Genomic DNA, 18,429 nt, shown 5'->3' on the forward strand with positions numbered 1-18,429 from the left:
TTATACTGGGCTAAACTATGCTGATTTTCCTCTTGCACTTCTATAAAGGCCAGCTAAATCTAAAAACAGGCAGGGGATGACAGTGATTTGAAGGAGGCATCCTGAGCACAGAAGTTAGGAACTTTTTAAACAAGATTTGCAAATACAGGAGACAGAGCAGTAGTTCATTGGCTCCTGCTGATTCCTGGTACCTTACAACATTATTAGAAATATAAATGTTACCTCTCTTTTGACTAGCACACCTTCTTTCTTATTCCTCAGGCTTGCTCTGGAGTTGCCTTTGCCTACGTCTCGTTTTTGTCAGAACTGGGAGCACACGGAGGTTTCAGCAGATGCCTGACCTTTTCAGGGTGTGCATTTTTACCTTTACCATCTAGGGACTTGCTTATGCTTGAAATCTGCTGCAGGTTAACTTGAATTATTTCATGTTAAGGTGCTTAATGTCACGAACAATTTTTTTTATCCTGTTGCAGGTCAGTTGGCATTTTAATGTGTATTATTAAACCGATTTCAAAAGCTGAACATGGAATAGATTTGCCTAAATCGATGTACATGTGGGAGCAGCCCCACCCCAGCCGTGCATCTGTCACCGGCCCCACACACGGATTTGCTGACCCGGGGATCAGCCCCTCACCTCAGCACGGACTACCACCTCAGCACCATTTTGGAGGGATGTCACCGCCCAGTAGGCACGGGAACACAGCCAGGTCCAGCGCACCCCGGCTGGGGGACTTCCCAGCCCTGCTCCATCACAGCCCCGGTTATCCAGCATGCTCCTCTGCTCTGATCCTGGACATCAGCACCTTCCGCAAACAGGCACGGATACAGGCCAAAGTGAATTTTACCCATTTTTATACTTATAAAATACTTGTATATATTTATATAATTTATATATTATATACTTAGGCTGCTGTTTGAATGGGGAGCTGAACTCAGACCCAAGCCAAGACCACTGTGAGGGACAGGAACCCTGGGTATGCCCCAACACTATTATGAGACAAGTAATGCTATATAGATACTTAAAAGGAAAAAGAAGATAAACATTTTCACATCCCTTTAGATCACTGCAGAATTCTACTTAGCTGACAGTGTACATTGTATTTTTATACAAATGTTAATAAAAGACACAAGAAGTAAAGACAGTGCCCCAGCTTAGCACTGAAGTTGCACATCAGTGCAGCTGAACAGGGTTCTTGCTTCTATTTGGTGGTACTACTTGGCAAGGAGCTGCATTTCTTCCTGCCTTTCCCTTTGCCGTTCTAATCCCTCAGAGGAACACCTTTTAAATATGCTTTCTTTAGAGAAGTATGTATGGAGCTACTAGCCTGTTTTTGCTAACCCATCCTACTACCAGCAGTTTATTTACATCCTTAACTAGGACGTTATTAACCATTTCTCTAACTTGTCAAAACAGCAATTCCTTGTCCCTTTTCTTTCACTCCAAAACAGATTTTTTTGTCACTAAAATTAACGTTGTGGCTGGAAAATGAAGTTTTGAGCTCTAGTTCCTTTTTCAACATGATGATTACAAGCAGGACTGAACATAAACTGGAAACTTGCCCAAATTATGTTGGAGAAAAAGATGCTCAAAAAAGATAGAAAACAAAGAAAAAGAAGGCAGTAAAGACTGATCAAGGGAACAGAGAAAAAGACAGAGAGAGTCTCACAAGCACAACTGATAAGAACGCTGCAGCAGCAAACAGCTCTCCTGAAGAACACACTCATGCTGAATGGGATCAGAGCTTTATACCAAGTACTTCTGCAACAACTTCAAAGCAGTATTTCCCTGAAACAGCTAATTTTCCCAACGTTTGGTGACAATTGACAACAAAGAAAATGAAGATCCTTTCTACCTCTCCTACAAAGAACTTGTTCCATCATGCGACAGTCCATTATAACAGATAGTATATACCAAGTACACAAGTTCACAACACTGAAAGTCACAAAATAATCTGCACTTTCAGATTATAACAAAAATTATCTGTGTTAATTTTTGTTTGTATATGGCCTTCCTGGATTTTGCATGGCTTGCAGTATGCTCATACATTTGAGCCCTCAAAACCAAAGGATGAGCATTGTTCAGTTACTACCTTACCTTACAAACAAGGCTCTCCTTCCTCTCACAAGTCCCTGCTGTTGGGAGAACCTCAGTATCTTCCTTTTCATGCACCATACAGCTATCCTAAAGTTCATGTTTTTATAGAAAGAAAAACCGGCATTTTCGTCTGGGAACAGCAGTAGTTCATCTCATACAATTGATCTTTTAGCCTAGTGAAATCAGTGAGAGTCTTCTCATCAGCTTCAAACCACATTTTACATGGCCAATGATTTCTCTGAAGAAACTATAACTCTTCAAAGTCCATACGCATGACTATTTCTGTTAAAACCAACAGGATAGTAGCCACTGTTTACCTGGCAATACGGCACTTACTTGCCCACAAGATTCATCAGCAGAGACTCTAATTTTCTCTTTATAACTAAAAAGCACAATATAGTCCCGAGATGCCTGAACTGCTTTGGCTAAGCTGGGTCAGGTGTGAAAGCAGGACAGTGTGTAGATGGGCAGTCCACCTGGGCTGTCAGGCAGCAGTGCAGGCACGCTGCCTGCACAGCAAGGGGATATGGCAGCGTGGGTCAGGCAAGACCCAGAGGGTGAGCTGCAGCTCAGAAGCAGCTCCCTGGGGAAGGGGTGGCCCTCGCTGAGTTTTCTCCAGGGTCCCCAGCTGTGCTCTTTCTAAGCCACATCAGCCAAACTGCGAGGAGAGACCTTAGATGGGCTAACGTAGCATCATCTGCAAAACTGCCAAATGCACGATGTGATCCCCAAATATCCCAACATTCATGAGCTTTCCCTCACAGGCTCCCCTCAGGCAGCTGTATAGATTTCAAGCGTGGGCCTTGGCTGCTCTCAGCTGGTTGGGACTGAGCAGTTTCATCAGCACTGGATATCAAGGTTCAGACCCCAGGCTCAAGCTCCTGGGTCGCCAGTCATCTTGGCAATGGAGATCCAACACTGACTCTGCAATCTCCTACAGGACTCTTTGCTTTCCCTCAGCTGCCCAAGCACACAACCACTTGCCATCATGTCTTCATGAAAGCACAAGGACAATGTGAAAATGTGAGCGACAACAGGTAGAACTAGTCTATGCTTTGTGCCTGCTTTTCTGCTGTGTATTCATTTCTGTTGTGTCGATTGCACTGCTGCCATCCATTTACACCGATGCTAACGTACACAAGTGATCCAGGGGAACTGGATTCCTTTAATGTTGACACTCTCCATAACAAAACAGGCACATTTCTACCTGTAGAGAGTAATTCAATACTAACAGTCTTGACTGTTCTTCAGTGGCTACATGATGAGGTTTGCTAGCACTCTAAAGATTACACAAGGCTGGAGTTATACACACAGTTTATAAAATCACACAGAATTCATACATTTTACATAGACAGGCTCCCTAAAGTGTCACACCACATTTTAGCATCTGAACTTACTGTGATTCAGTAAAAGAATCCTGCTTCTCTGCAATGGATCTTGGGCTCTGCAACCTCCTACACATGCATATATCATCACTGACTTCCAAAGGAGTACTGTTGGCTTGAGGGACAGAGGTGTACCTCCTATAATGGTATATACTACATTCTGCAGCAACCTTTCTTCTCATATTTCAGAGTTGAAAAAGGCCTGTCAAAAAGGGGCTATTATGAAAGGGAATTTGAAGACATTCATAAACATCTAGACAGAAAATTGCATTTTCAATATGAGAACCTCAATAGTTAAGGCTACATTTGGGAGATCACTATGGCCCTCTTATTTTCTGCTTACGCTGTCAAAGTTTGAATTCATGTTGGGTTTTTGAGCAATTCAAACAAAGGATACTTTCATAAACATCCATTTCATAAACTACAGCATATCTAATTCTTTGGGTTCTGAAGGCTGAGCTGAATGTAGTGTTTGTAGTCTACTGAGAATATGTCTGGAAAACATAAAACAATCTACTAGGTAAGTTACAAAGCTGTTGACATAGGGAATGAAAATGGAAATTCTGTAGTAGTCTCCTACATCCACAGTTTTACGCTATACTTTGCCTGATGTTAGTTGATTGGTGCAGTATATCTTGATGTTAGTATCCCATTTCAGAAATGTTCTGACATTATCTATTTGGCAGTTTGAAAAATAGTATCAAACTCCCAATGCATTTGAGCGCATGTTTCAACACAGCAATCATAATATCCATTTCCATTGATGCAAGAGGCAGGTTAGTACCAACTTCAAGTGGATTCATTTCTAAAACTACAATATGTGATTCTACAAAATGCACACATACACACATGCGTGCACCCCTGCACATGCACACACAGCTTGGGTAGGAAGACCAAAAGGAATTAACTTGATTTAATTTCCAGTGCCTCCTGGTAAACACACAGGTTCATTTGGGAGCAAGTCCGCCCCTACCAAGTAATTGATGCTGTGAGTTCTGTGAATGCAATGGCAAAGATAATTGCTAGCAACCTCACCTGCCCGTGGCATAGGAAAGAATGCAAGGAGGAATCTCCATTCAGAAAAAAAGAATTATTAAGAACATTTTTCAAATAATTTACGATGATTACAAAGATGAGCACATCTCTCAACAGGCTACAATAACGCAATCATTTGAAGGATGTGTTCTATTGCAAATATGCTTAATATGTCAATAAGAAAAAATATATACCATAAATTTTGCTGTAATAATTATTGGAAATGCTTGAGCCTTGCTGGAATTTGGCAATAGCTGCAAAAGCTCCACTAAATATAGGACTCCAGGCACACTTAATTTAATAGGAGATTTATCAGTGGCCTTATGGACCCAAAATTCCTCTTATTTAATATTTATAAGCCTTTTTACCACACAAATTTCTCTGTGGCATAACAGATAAAATTTATACTGGTTAGCTTCACCAAATATTGTCAAAGCATTTTCCAACAACTTCTGGAATAGAGCATCCAGGAGATAACTAAACCAACTGAAGTAGGGCATATGAAACACCATAACTTTTTATGTTTTTGCCCTAAAGAAAATGAAGCCAATCTCTGCTAATATCCCTTTCATTTACACGGTTTGCTACTAGATTTCCCTAAAGGCATTAGTGGCTGGCAAACAACTCCCAGCACCTTGATTACAGGAAATCGTATTTCTCCCAATGCCAAGCTTCTTCATAAGTACTGAAAATGGTTTGCCTACTGAAATACATTTTCTTAACTTACCAGTAATTCTACACTTCGAACCACCCAATTTCCTTCCTCTCCCAGTGCAGGAACCAGTTGTATTCCTGCTCAATATATCCGGACTCCTAGCTTACTTTTTTCTTTTTTTTTTAATAGAGATGAGTCCACGCTTCCACATTTGAAAGTGGAATCAAACAAGCTTGGAGAATGGTTTGGGGGAAGAGGGAGAGAAAAAGTTTTATTAGCGGGGATTACAATATATTTCAAAGACGGTGGCAATTTAAAACTTACAGATCTTCATCAGAATTCTCTCGAATTTCAAGAATTGTGGACATTAACTGCAGAGACCCAGACCGTTCACAAGGAAGGTATCTTCCTTACACAAGGAAGATACTCTCCTCTTATTGAAGTATCAGTGTTCTTTAATCTCAGTTGCCACTGGAAATGACGTGCCATCACCAGTGATTCTTACAGGTCTCTACATTTTGCTACAAACAGGCCTTCAAACCTCCAATTTGCTCCTACCCAGACTGAATAATGAGCCCCAGAAAATCACACTTCTTCAGAACTACCCCTTAGACCTCTTTTCTAACATACAGATCATATCCCACATCATCAAAATTTAACTCCTTTTAAAGTTCCCAGAAACACTTGCACTCACATGCCCATCCAGACATACGATCCACTTCCCAGTGACCCAGGTGTGTGCTTCTCACCATTTCACACCAATTAAAATGTATGGACAAACTCCCATAATGTGCTGCAAACAAAAGTCTGGGATAAGAGATTATTTCTATTATTAAAAACTTATTTTGAAACCAGATTCAGAGTGCTTTTCACATACACAGACACACTCTCTCCTTCAGGGCCAATTAAAGCACATAATGTGCCCAGATCAAATAGCTAGCTCTGTATTGACATGAACTTTCCAGATTTAAATTTGCAGGACACATCCCTGCTGTTGAGAAAATGCAAGCATCTTGGCAAACAAAATCACAGTTTCTGGTTTCATTCAGCCTTTTTTTTTTTCCTGGTGATTATAAATGTGAAAAGCAAGACTTATTTACTTGTTCAAGTGAAATCATACAAGGTTGCATTACTGCGCTTATTCACAGCTGAGGAGGTTCATGCGGAGAGGTCACTGGAGCATAGGAAGTGATCGAGGCCAGATTCTGACTCAGTAAGGCACATACACACACAGGCAGAAATATATTATGCCTGTGCTCCGATCTGACACTTTTCTCTGGGGGGAAATTAAAGAACTACAAGTGAGGTCCAAATCACAGTGATTTTCAATACTACATCTTCCCTGAGACTCCATCTGTTTCTCTCTCAAGCTAGCAAGAGGGTAGTTACAGCTCCAGTGCCCAAGTCTCTTTTCCACAGCAGATGTTGCAGAAAGTAGATGCTTTCAGAGGTTAGTCCTTAACAAGGAATTTAATCCAGGCTGAAATATTTGTGAATTCACATCTCAAGGCCTTTAATAAAAACCTCCTTTTTCAGTTTTCCATCCCACCCCATTACATTCTGTGACCCCGAAGTTCATGTATTAGTCTAAGCCTCCGTCTACTTGGAAGCAAATTCACTTGCTGTCACTAGAAGGGCATTTTGCACTCAACTGCAGACAGATGTTCCAGTCCTGGGAAAATACTATCCTGTACCTGAAAACGCCGCGTTAAATGAACAATGTCTTATAAGCAACAGACTTAATAACAAATAAGTTTAAAGAACTGAAAGAAAATGCCTTGAATGAAAAACAAAGACATGGGACACGACTTGAAAAACATTTTAGAAATTTTGTATCTTCTTACAGTATCAGTGTTATGAAAATTTCCCCATAAGCTTTAGTATTAATGAACTAGACTGGATGTGTCATAACTGAATGCTGGAAACTCCTAGGAAGAAAATTAACACCTAGTGGCCCTCATAGCTAATTTAATAAAGTCTGACAAGGTATACCAACTACAGTAGTAGGAGCAGGCCTAAATACATGAAAAAGGGGAGATATACATATATATGTTCTGTTGACACTGATGTCACTGACCGGTGATACATCTAATTAGGAACAGTATCCTCAGTCTTGCTCTTGTCGTTAAAGGACTGATTAGGGGGAAATTCAAAAGTTCAGTGGTTGAAATTATAATGGCGCTTACTTAAAGTAACAAAGATGAAAATCTGGACAGCAAAAGGATTATAGGAGATTTGAATAAGATGCTTATAATTCTGAGGGCAGAGTGAAAACCCATCAGGAGTACCCTTCCTACCTCATTTGCTAACAGAAGTATATGACACTGAATTAAGTTACAATGCAGTACTGCTAGAACCAGCGCAGAGACACACTGCTTTATATTGCAAACAGACAACTTGTGCATTCACTACCAAAACCCAAGACGCTAGGTTTTAAGAAAGTCTGGATATTTTACTTTCCCTATTCAAACCTGTTATAATGCAAACTAAAATCATATTAAAGATAATCAATCTTCATGCTTCAGGCAATAAGGAAATCATCTTGGGAGAGGAGTCAGAAAAGATGAATACGTATTTTGGGGAGGTTTCCACTTAAAGTTTCAGGAACTGGCTACTTTTGAGAAAAGGATATCAAGACAGCGAGAAGATTTCATTCAGTTTAGCATTGTTTCCCTTTAATCTGGCATTCTAATATTTTAAAAATAAAATAAATTCATTTTTAAGATAAAATACCAGACTGAAATTTCCAAAGTGCTTAAAATGGTACACTAACATTTGCTAATACTTGGAAGATATTAATGAATCTTAAATTCTGTCAGTTTAAACTATTGCAAACATCCTACCTTACCCTTTCTCTTGCTACTCACTACTCACAGGATAGGTGCAAGCAGAATCTGACTCGCTCCACCTGAACTAATCCCAGGTCAGATGTGGAGAGAAGCGTATGGCAGAGATAACCATGCATTAGACAGCTATATACACCTTCCCATCGTGGCTCAGACCTATATAGCTCAGAGCAGAGGCAAAGGGAGCTTAGGTCTACTTGCACCTGCTACGTGGATGTCCCTGAGAATCTCCTATTTATCTTAAGGTTGCATAAATCTGTAAGTATTTATCTATATAATGATGGCATGTATTCACAGTGAGAAAGCAGTCCTTCAGGGACTTCACTGCTAATCAAGTTTTCTTTTTAAGCAGCACTACTGTCAGTGCTAACATCCACCATGGCCAGGCTGGTCAGTAGGTTGCTACTTCTCAACTGGAATAATTCAGACCAACCTGCAAGGCTGATCTTTATATCGATACCTTGAAGGTTGAAAAGGCAGAAAAAGAACTGATAATCGTTTAGGAAAGGAAGATTGTGGAGACAGTTTTTCAGAACAGTTGATTTATAAACATGTTTTGGTTTGCGCTTTTCTTGCCAAGCAGCAGATCCACCTTATTGCAGAAATCTCCACCTTCCTTCCTTTTAATTCACATCATGACACTGGATTTTAAAATGTCTGAGAAAAAAGAAGAAAACCAAACTGGGTGTGAGAAGTTTGATATTTACATTCTAAAATAATAACTATCTCTAGGGTACCCCATCCAGTCCAGAGCTTACTGATGTGAAGAGATCTTTCATTTAGAGATGAGATCATCTTCACATAAGCCATTGCACTTGTATGGGGCATGCAATGGCACTACCTTTTAATTGACCATTAATCCGGGCTTCATTAGAACTACTGAAAAGCTTCATTTTCTCTTGTCAGCATACGGCATTACACAGTTACACAATAGTTTGAATCATCTGTTCACTAACAGCTACTGAAAAGCTAAGTCAGAGAGATGAACTCTGAATGCATAAAAAAGAAAACATGAACCAGAAGCCTGTAATTGGTTGTAATTTATTACAAACATGGAATACCTTTTCATATATTTTTCCTTTTTTGTAAGATCCTTTCTTTGCTGCTTTAAATGAAATTCCCTTGATAAGCTGTTCATATCATGAGATCTGAATTTGATTTATCATTGTTAAACCATTTATATTAATAGTAATTCATCCTTCAGAGATCACACAGATTCACAGATCACTTCTATCTTGTTCAAAATTGGTATGTTTGCAGGTTGCAGTTAGCAGGGTGGTGTGGAAGCTCTGGACATTTTTACCATCCGAGAACAATTTCAACAGTGACTTTTGGCCAGTGCTTTGCCTGCGCGGATAGTAAAGAAAGTAAGACAGGGTGGTAAACATTCCTTGCTTACATTTCCTTGAGAGACTCAAGGTTAACGGCGCAGAAAGCAAAAGGGGTAACTAGGTGTGATGTTAAAAATACTACTTCTAAAACCAGCAGGAGTGTCTCAGTGCTATTACACACCAGTGTGAGTGTTGCCCTTTGGTAAGTTTGCACCAAGTGCAACTATTGCAAAGGTACTTTCAACTGCATTGGGGAAACTTCTGCATTTTGGACCAGATTTTGTAATTTTTTAGAATCAGATTTATCAGACACTAACACGATGCCATTTTATTTACAATGTTCATTCCCTATAAAAAAAGGATTTCCAAGATTCTGTAATGACTTTTTAAAAATTGTTCTGATCTTTCAAAAGTGAATTCCTCCATTTTGTGATAGCTTCTGAGTCATACAACATGACTAATAAAATTTTTGCTGATATAACTCAGATTAAGATTCAGACAGTGAAAGATTATCTGGCTTGAAAATTAGTGGTTTCTTGTTGCAAACTTTACTGGCACCTTTTGTCCTGTTTTTTTATGACCTCAAATAAACCTCACCCTAGTCTACTTTCCTCTGACATTTTACTCCCTCTTAGCTCCTCCGTGTCTCCTCTTTCGGAAATTCCATTTGCCAAACGCTTCCCCCCCCGCAAACTCCCGTCCAGTTCACTGTCCCCACCCTTACCCCTAACTTTGCAAACGAGTGAAAAAAGCCGATTCCTCGATGCTGCCGGTCTTTGCCTGTTGCCCTTCATCATCCTCCCCCAAAGTGCAAGCAGAACAAAGGACAAGCCTAGATAATTTTTAAAAAGACATTTCAGTTTTAAGGCCTGCATTTTGCTTCCAGATGTGGATTTTGGTCAGCAGCCATCCACGTTTCACTGCCTAAAGAAGACCTAAGGCGCACAACCGCCACCGGGGCTCAGCACCGTGCAGGCTCTGACCCCCCGTGGCCTGCGTTATTGCCCACAGACCGTTATTTTGCAACGGATTTTTGCAGAAATCCATGCTTCTGACCGGCCACCTGCATGACCTGCAGTAGCTGCACTGGCTTTGAGCCCGGGGGCCCCGAGAGGAGGCCTGCCCAGCGTAGGTGGGCTGCATGACCCCGAGCGATTTGCACCTCTTTGCCCCGCCCATGTAAGCAGGGCGAGGGGACTAGGGTACCCCCTCCGTGCCCGGCCCGGAGCAGCCCCAGCAGAGCCAGGTAGGAGGCCCTTGTGCAAGGGCTGGGTCTGGAGGCCTGGCAGGGCGCACCGCACGCCCAGAGCCGGGGCCAGGCGCTGCTGCCTGGTGGGCGAGGCCGTGGGGCCGGGCCCCTTCAGGCCGCTTCCCTCGCCCGCCCGGCGCGGGTTTCCGGCCTACGGGGGCGCCCCGGCGGCTCCGCCCCGGCGGAGCGGCGCCTCCCCCGCCGCGGCCCGACGGGAACAGCCCCCTCCGTGGCGCCGGGCTTGCTGCGGCTGCAGGCGCCAGGGACGCTCCGGCGGCCTCTCTGCCGCCCTCCGTCCTCCTCCTCGCGGGCAGGTGCGCGGGCGGGCCGGGGAGCCGCGGGGCTCCGGGGCCCGGCGGGGCGGGCTCGGGGCGGCCGCGCAGGAGGAAGCAGCGGCGGCCTTGGCGGGCCCGGCCCGGCCTGGGCAGCGCGGCCCGCTGGGGGTGGCGGCGGCGGCGGCCGCCTCGTGGCGGGGAGGGGGCGCGGGCTGATGGCTGCGGGCCGTGTGCCGGGCTGGGGCCGGCGGGAGCTGCCGCCCGGCTGGGCCTCGTACCAGGGCCGCTCGCCGGGGCAGGGGGCCCCTGCGTCCCCCTGAGCAGCTGTGGCAGGGGTAAGCGGTCACAGCCCCTTCATGCCTGCCTCTGCGCTGAGGTTTTAGTTAGTCTTGCAGCCTACCGAGTGACGGGGGCTTCTATGCTCCCCAGTATCCATATTCACTGGCACCTGCAGGCCCTAGGAGAGGAAGTATCCCTGTTTTGGTCCTCAGACCTTTGCTGCTGGAGCAGACACTAGGCCCACGTGTCGGTCGGTAGTCATTCCTGCAGGGGAATGTTGGTTGTGAAACTTAACCCAAACTGGTAGTGAGCTGCTCTAGGTGCCGCTCCTGCCCCAGCCAGCTCTGCCAAACCCTTCCCTTGCTCAGGGGAAGCAGTTTTGTGCCTGCTGTGGGAGCCGAGGCACTCCCAAAAGTGTGTTGGTTTCCATCAGGCCGCGTATGGAGCGGTACAAGGGGCAAATGGATGGCAACACCCTGCCTTCTGGCAGCAGCCTGTGGTCAGATCAGATTAGTGTGAAACAGCACTAAAATAATGTGTGTCAAATTGATACTAACATAAAAATGTCCTTTTGCCATTGACATAAAAGCCAAGCTCTGCAACTGTTTGTAAAGTAGGTATGATATTGTAACTGCACGCAATTTTTAAAGCAAAATAAATGTGAAGAATGATTTTTTTTTTTTTTTTTTTTTGCCCTTGACTCCCAAATAAACCTGAGTTGTATCATATTTTTGTGTAATGGAGCTCTTATTAAATGGCACGGTGCAGTCTCTACAGTGTTTCACATAGGAAAGCCTTCCATTTTATAAACTGGGGCATAACATTTAGTTTCGACTGTCACGGCATAACTGTTGTGTCCAGACTTGTGCTCCCCCTGCACAGAAGACAAGGATTATCTTCTGGAGGGATCTGTTTAGATGGCAGGGTTCCCTTGTGAACCTGATGAAGGTTTTGGCATCTAAGCCCTGCCTGTCTCCCTAATGCATGGGGGACCAAAACTGGCGGTGTAGGAGCTCTCCCTCTTGAACTGCCTCTGGGGCCTTTGGTCTTCGCTCGCTTGCATGGAAATGCAGCTTAAGTGGTGCCACGATAGGGGATCTCCTGTCGCATTATGATGCCTCCCTGCCCTGTGGTGTGGAAGCCCACAGAAGGTCTGGTGAGCCGAAAGTCTCCTCTAGCAGCTCTATTCCCCTGCCTGTGCACAGGCACCCCTTTGGAAATGTTTCTGTATGGTCTCTGCAGGAAGAAGTGAGCAGAGCTGATGTGCCTCTATGTCTGCGTCTTGTGTCAAGACCTGAAGGGTTAGTGAAAGTGGGACAACCTAGCTCTGGTTTTTAAGGCTAGCACTTGCAACCTTGGAACAGAATCATACGTACCACAGAATATCTTGTTTTAAACCCAAGTTATTTCTTCAGGTCTTAATTTTGGGTTGGGGCTTTTGTCCTCTTGAACAGGTCCCCCTCCCCTCTCTGGCTTGATTCATCTTTAAGTTCCTTAATGCGTGTTTGACTGCTATGGTGTTTGTAAAGCTTATTGTCTCAGGGGCAAAAAACCACCCCCAGTAATGCAGGATACTTCTCTAAAAACATCCAGTTATGTGAAATTTGCCAAGTTGCTTGTTTGTTTTCTTGTGAATGTTTTGTCAGTCTGACATAATTTTTCCAAGTAAAAAGTTTTGTTTGCTTTGTTTTCAAACAGAAATGTTCCAAATGTGGACAGTTCAATACCAAAAGCCTCAAGCTTCAGAGGAAAAAAGATGTAGCCATGTGAGCTTGCAAGGTGGCTTTAGCAATTCCTATCTGCATTCTGATCCATGACAAGTTAATTACACCAATTACACCAGCAACTGAACAGAAGCTCTATAGGAAACTGTTGTAGTTATATTGCAACTTGTGTTACCGTGACTACTTTATCTCTTGATAACTCTGTAATTAACTTGTCACCACTGTTTAATGCTTAACGTATGTAGAGAATCAGTTAATGGCATCACTAAAGGGATAGTAGCCTGAAGGGGAAGCTCATGCCCTTTGGGAGGGTTATCGGGGTTTCCTTGAACGGCTAATTTAAGGACTTGTGCAGAAGAAGTATTAAGTTTGTTATGGGAAGTGTGGGTAAGATGGAAAGGCTGCACCAGAGAAATTCTGTTTAAACTGACTTCGGTGACAGGGGAAACTGTTAGAAGAAACAGTGATGCAAAAAATCCAAAGAAGAACATGTCGAAGACATGGATGACCGTTTTTGTAGTGTTCTTTACCTGTGCAGTTAGGGTTTTGGGGGAACAAAAACTACTGATGTTTATGAATTAAACCTCAGTATGCCAGCTGCTGTACCCACTCGTACTCTAACCAGTGCATAGTTTCCCTGTGAGCCCTGTCTTCTATCTGATACCAAGGGCGACATCTTCACTTATGGAGACTGAAACGTAGTTTCAGCAGTGATGGTCGTTCTGGTGTTAGTGCTCTAAGAGCTTCGTGGGAACAAATTGTAGGTCCTGATTTGTTGGGGTGTTTAATATCAGCCTTAAGACTAGTGAGCCATTCTGCCTGGGATGCGGCTGACCTAAATTAAACTTAATGTCTGCAAAGAGGGCGAGGCAAAAAAAGCCTCACAGCTTGGGATAGTTGTTAACATCTCTCATTTTGTATTTCACAGAACAATATGTTAAATTCTGAATGTGTGAAACTTCTAAATACATCCTGAAGGCAATAGTATTCAGTCTAACGCTTTTAAAGATTTCCTGTGTTAGAATAACTTCCTGTTTGTAACACTGGTGAAGTCAGCAAGTGCCTAACCTGGTCTGTATTGCCCATTCCCAGAAGTTGTCCCAGAAGCTGAATACACATCCCGCCAATCGCATAACTCGTAAAAGCAAGCACTTGTTAAATCTATTTGTTTTTATTATGGACATCGATCTGCCAGTCGCAATAATGCATTTATGGACATTTTTCTGCAAGCACAGCGCTGGTGGCAGTTTTTACTGACAAATTGAGTCATATGGACAGTAGTTCAAAATACGCTTACTTTATTGACGGATTGTGCAATTCTCTAGTTTACCAAGTGTTCGTAAGGTATCTGGACTGGTGAAGAGAATGTAACTAATGCGAAAGTGTGGGACAAAGTTTTAATTTCAGGAGGCTTGAAATCTTTTAGGTAGTGACAGGTTTCAGCATGTGTCTTGGCTGGTTTTGCAAACTTTAACTTCTTCATTAATGCCATAATTAAAAAGCAAAAGGCCTGGTTTGGTGTCCTTACTGCAGACTTCCAGTTCTTGAGTTTCTTACCTCTGCTGATAGCTGTGAAGGTTGCTGTCCTACAAATCTGTGCTGGCAAGGGCTTCGGTTGTGCTAATTTATCTGAAAGTATAATGAGCAAAACCTTCCCAATGCAAGAAAAAAATCCTGCGTTAAATTTTGTCTCCTGTAAAGCTAACATTATCAACCAGCACAGATGCATTTGGGCCAGCATTAAGTTAAACATACAGCTGAAGGAACAACCAAACTATAAAACCAGACCAAACCTGTATTGAAGTATTTTCCAGAAATAGAAAATGCAATTTTAAAACTGATGATCTACTTGTGTGGTCCAGGCTACTGTTTAAAAAAGTCAAATGTATTTAAATGTCAATAAAGCTTGTGTGGCTATGGATTTCTATGGAAGTTGAGTAATTGTGAAAGTTTTTCTTTGGAAATATGTCACTGTTTTGATGCTTTTTGCTAATCCTTTTCAAGTTGTTTCCTTATTTACTATTTTGTATCAGCAGAGCAAAAGCACCCTGTCCTGATGTCTGTCAGGAGTATCTGCTATCTATTTTGATTTGTATTATGCCAAATTAAATGGTATAAATCACTTCAGGTATCTTTTCAAGTCACTTGTAAAATTTGGACATGCAGCTGAAATTCTTCCCAACGCAATGGAGGTTCTGAAGGTGATTAAAAATACTTATATCTGAGCAAGACACCTTTAATCTCAAGGAGGGAGAGGGGAGTTCATTGATACAAAGATTCTGACTTCCTCTCTGCTTTCCAAGTGAAATAGTAGTAAAATAGCACTACTGATAGAGGGCCTGTACTCTTGAGCAGGCCCTTGGTAAAGGGGAATAAAAGAATAATTCTGCCTCTCAAAGCAGGAGCTGATGACATCCAGAGAAGCAGCAGGTGTCGGTTCAGATCGCACTGTGTTCACTGCCCAGCGTGTAGCTGAGCTGTGGGTCTTGGAATAGGCAGCTGGAGATGCTGGGTTTAGGCTCAGAAGCTAACTTTTATTCTACATTCAGAAATCCTACTTGAGACTTGGGAAGTTTGAATCCCACATTTTTGGGGGGCATGGCGGTATGCCAGTAAAAATCACTAAATGCTTCGCCTTGTTTTTATAGTACTCATAGCTACATGCTGTTGGTGCTGTTGAAGATGGGATACTGAAGAGATGGGCTTCTGGTCTGATGGGTGCATTTTCAGGTTTTAATTATTATATTCAAATGCTGCTGTTTAATGCATTATGATCAGATTAATGAAATTGGTATTTTAGTAAGGTAGTATTATTATATATTACATATATTAGTAGCACAGCCCGCTGAAGTCAGATTTGCTTTGTTTTCTGAATCATGCCATCTACATGCTCCAACTGCGAATTTAACTCCCTCCAGGTAACTCTGCATTAGCAGGTAGCAAGTATTAGTGCTGTCTTGTAAATGTTGCTGCATAATCATCATTCAATAATATTTAAATTATCTGACTGCTTTAGATCAGTCAGTACAATGCAAACGATAACATTATCTTTGGTTGTTTGTACATTCAAGTATGCAAAAGGTCTGTAGTTAAACTTTTTAATAAACACGTAAAGTATACTGAAGGCTCTGTTAAAAGATTAATTTTTCTGTTTCACATACAAAAAACCCCAAGATGGAATGTACAGCATCTAAAAATACACATGAAACGCACAAACTTGCTTTGGCAGCAGTGTGCTGGCTATGTTGACAGTACATTTTTAGACTGTCAGCAGTGTCCTGGAGAAACAATTTATACAACTTCATTTTCCCTTCATCTTGCTCCATTGAAGTTTAGTATGATCAAATATAATGTAGTGGGAAGGGTGGGGAGAAAAGGGAAATCCCTTGCACAGTCTTCTATTGACACCAGAAATACCTCTGGTTATTTGCTGACTTCAGTCCATGAAATACCAAGATTTCTGGTTGGTTGACTGAGAAATGAGACTGACTCCATTCAAACTGGCCACAGGTTTTTTTTGTGCTTTTTTTCCCCTGGAAATAAAAATGAATTAGTCGGTTTTGAATCCTACTTACAGTGGGCGTGGGTCATTATCTTCTTTTAGCTTTGAGGCTTAGGCAGTTGGATGGAAGGCTTGTCTGGAAGGACAAGCTGGGTCTACAGCCAGTGTTGGGCTTTCAGAAGGTGAAATTGAGGCCCAAAAAGGCAAAGTGCTTAATCTGAGAGAAACTTTTTTTAATAAATGCTTGTGGGTTTTTAAATAGAACAATAGTACTATTTTCTTTTCACCAATTGCGAGTTTCATGTTAGTGAATGCACCTTGTTTTATATTATTGGTAATGCGTATGGCCTCAATTTGAATGCTTTTCAGTTGTCTTTTTGTGCAGCTATATTTGATTCCATAGTGAGAGTTTCTAAGAATATGATTAACCCTATGGGTCATCTTATAATGTAATTATTAATGATTGATTCTGTTTATCCTTGAAATCAATATGAGAAGCAAAATGGTTTGGCATATATTTGGGGTTGATTTCTAACATTCAGTAAACATGATCTTGTGACAAGACTAGTATTGGTTTATTACTCAGAACATGTTTGATGAATCTGAAGTGTGTAATTAGCTTTATATAATGATGGTGATATGTGGTGTTTTTTACATGACTTATGTTAATATGGCCAATAGTGTTAACATCTCCTGCCACTAATAGTTAGGGTGGGGATGTATAGTAATTGATCTTCCTGGGAGTGCTGTAATGTAAAAACAATTCAGGCTGTTTGAAGTATATTTTACAAGTGTGCATTGGGCCTTTGGGATGTTATACTGAAAAACCCAATTGTACAGTTACCATGGGAACCCAATTAGAATAGATTGCTTGAGTTTTTTTCAGTCTTTCATCTTGACCAAAAATCTAATGTACTTTAAATGTTTTCATATGGAATTTTATTCATATAGTGACTTGATATAATAGCTGTTTTTAAATTTTAGTACTGAAACCAGAGAGTATTACATTCTGCTGATCCTGAGGACTTGTCTTTCAAGGAGATCCTTCCTTTAGTGTTTAAAAGTTGATGAACTGAGAAAAATACTTTTTATGAATCTGAGTTCTTACCGTAGTGCTGCCATCACATGTACTTTTCAGGCTGCAGTTCTATGAAAGTAAACAGGAAAGTATCTTAAAACCCAAGGACTTCTGTTCTAGACTATCAACAAAATATGGCTGAAATTTTTCATGGCCTTTAAGGATCTGATTTTTGATGTAATCTCTGACTTTTCTTTAAATTTCTGTTCTGTTGACATGTTCAAAGGTTTCGGATGTTCACAGGGTGGGTCTAGGATATATTAACTTCCTGCACCATCTCATTTCCTACTGTGCAGGAGCTCCTGTTCAGCACCTGAGGGCATTTGTGTGTCTTCCAGTTGTCTCAGGAGTGTCCTGCTGCCTGGCTGCTTGTCAGTATGGCTTCAGCCTCAACACACCTCTTGTGTGGAAACAGAAGTTCTGGCAAACTTGGGGCCAAGGGGAGCTGAGGCAGGAGCTGTGATCCCACAGGTCAGGTATGAGGCAGGAGTTCAACAGGAGATGGGCTTCATTGGTCCTAGTCAGGCAGCTCTGAGCTAGTGAGGATGGGGACAAATTACTCTCCCCCCCCCCCCCCCACCTCACTTCTGCTTGTTAATTGATACCTTCAGTTTATCCTACTCTCTGCAAATGCAGGAGGAAATTTTCCATTTTGGTAAAGGGGTTGCTAACAATAAGGTTTCAGTCTTTTAAGATGGGTCCAGTGATTCTGGTGTCTCAGTTTCTGGAATGTGATCCAGAATGAGGTATCATGATTGAATTTGATCAGTGGCAAGTCCTGTGCCATTCAAAAGAGGTATTGGGTTCTTACCTTCAAAATCAACCTTAGGGGAACCCTTCAACTCAGTGTGAAAATGAGTTAGTCCATATATTGGCCTCTTCCAACAAGACAGTCTTTGCAAGGTTAAGATGCATTTTGGAATGATGTTTTGGACTTTCCTAGCCCTCTGACTTACAGCAGTGGTCTTGTATGGT

At 42.1% G+C, this 18,429-nt stretch overlaps 1 protein-coding gene across 2 annotated transcripts in view; it reads left to right on the plus strand.

The window, feature by feature from the left end:
• Window positions 1-10,532: 10,532 nt before the first annotated feature.
• Window positions 10,533-18,429, plus strand: part of MGMT (O-6-methylguanine-DNA methyltransferase) — a 173,584-nt gene continuing 165,687 nt past the window's right edge. Inside the window, exon 1 of one of the 2 annotated variants that reach the window (XM_076339231.1) lies at window positions 10,533-10,593. The gene's annotated coding sequence lies outside the window, so the exon portion shown is untranslated. Of the gene's footprint in view, window positions 10,594-10,842; window positions 10,911-18,429 lie in introns of those variants that run through there. The other variant, XM_076339230.1, reaches the window with a different exon arrangement.

Source organism: Aptenodytes patagonicus, chromosome 5 (assembly GCF_965638725.1).
Source record: "Aptenodytes patagonicus chromosome 5, bAptPat1.pri.cur, whole genome shotgun sequence".
Lineage (NCBI taxonomy): Eukaryota > Metazoa > Chordata > Aves > Sphenisciformes > Spheniscidae > Aptenodytes > Aptenodytes patagonicus.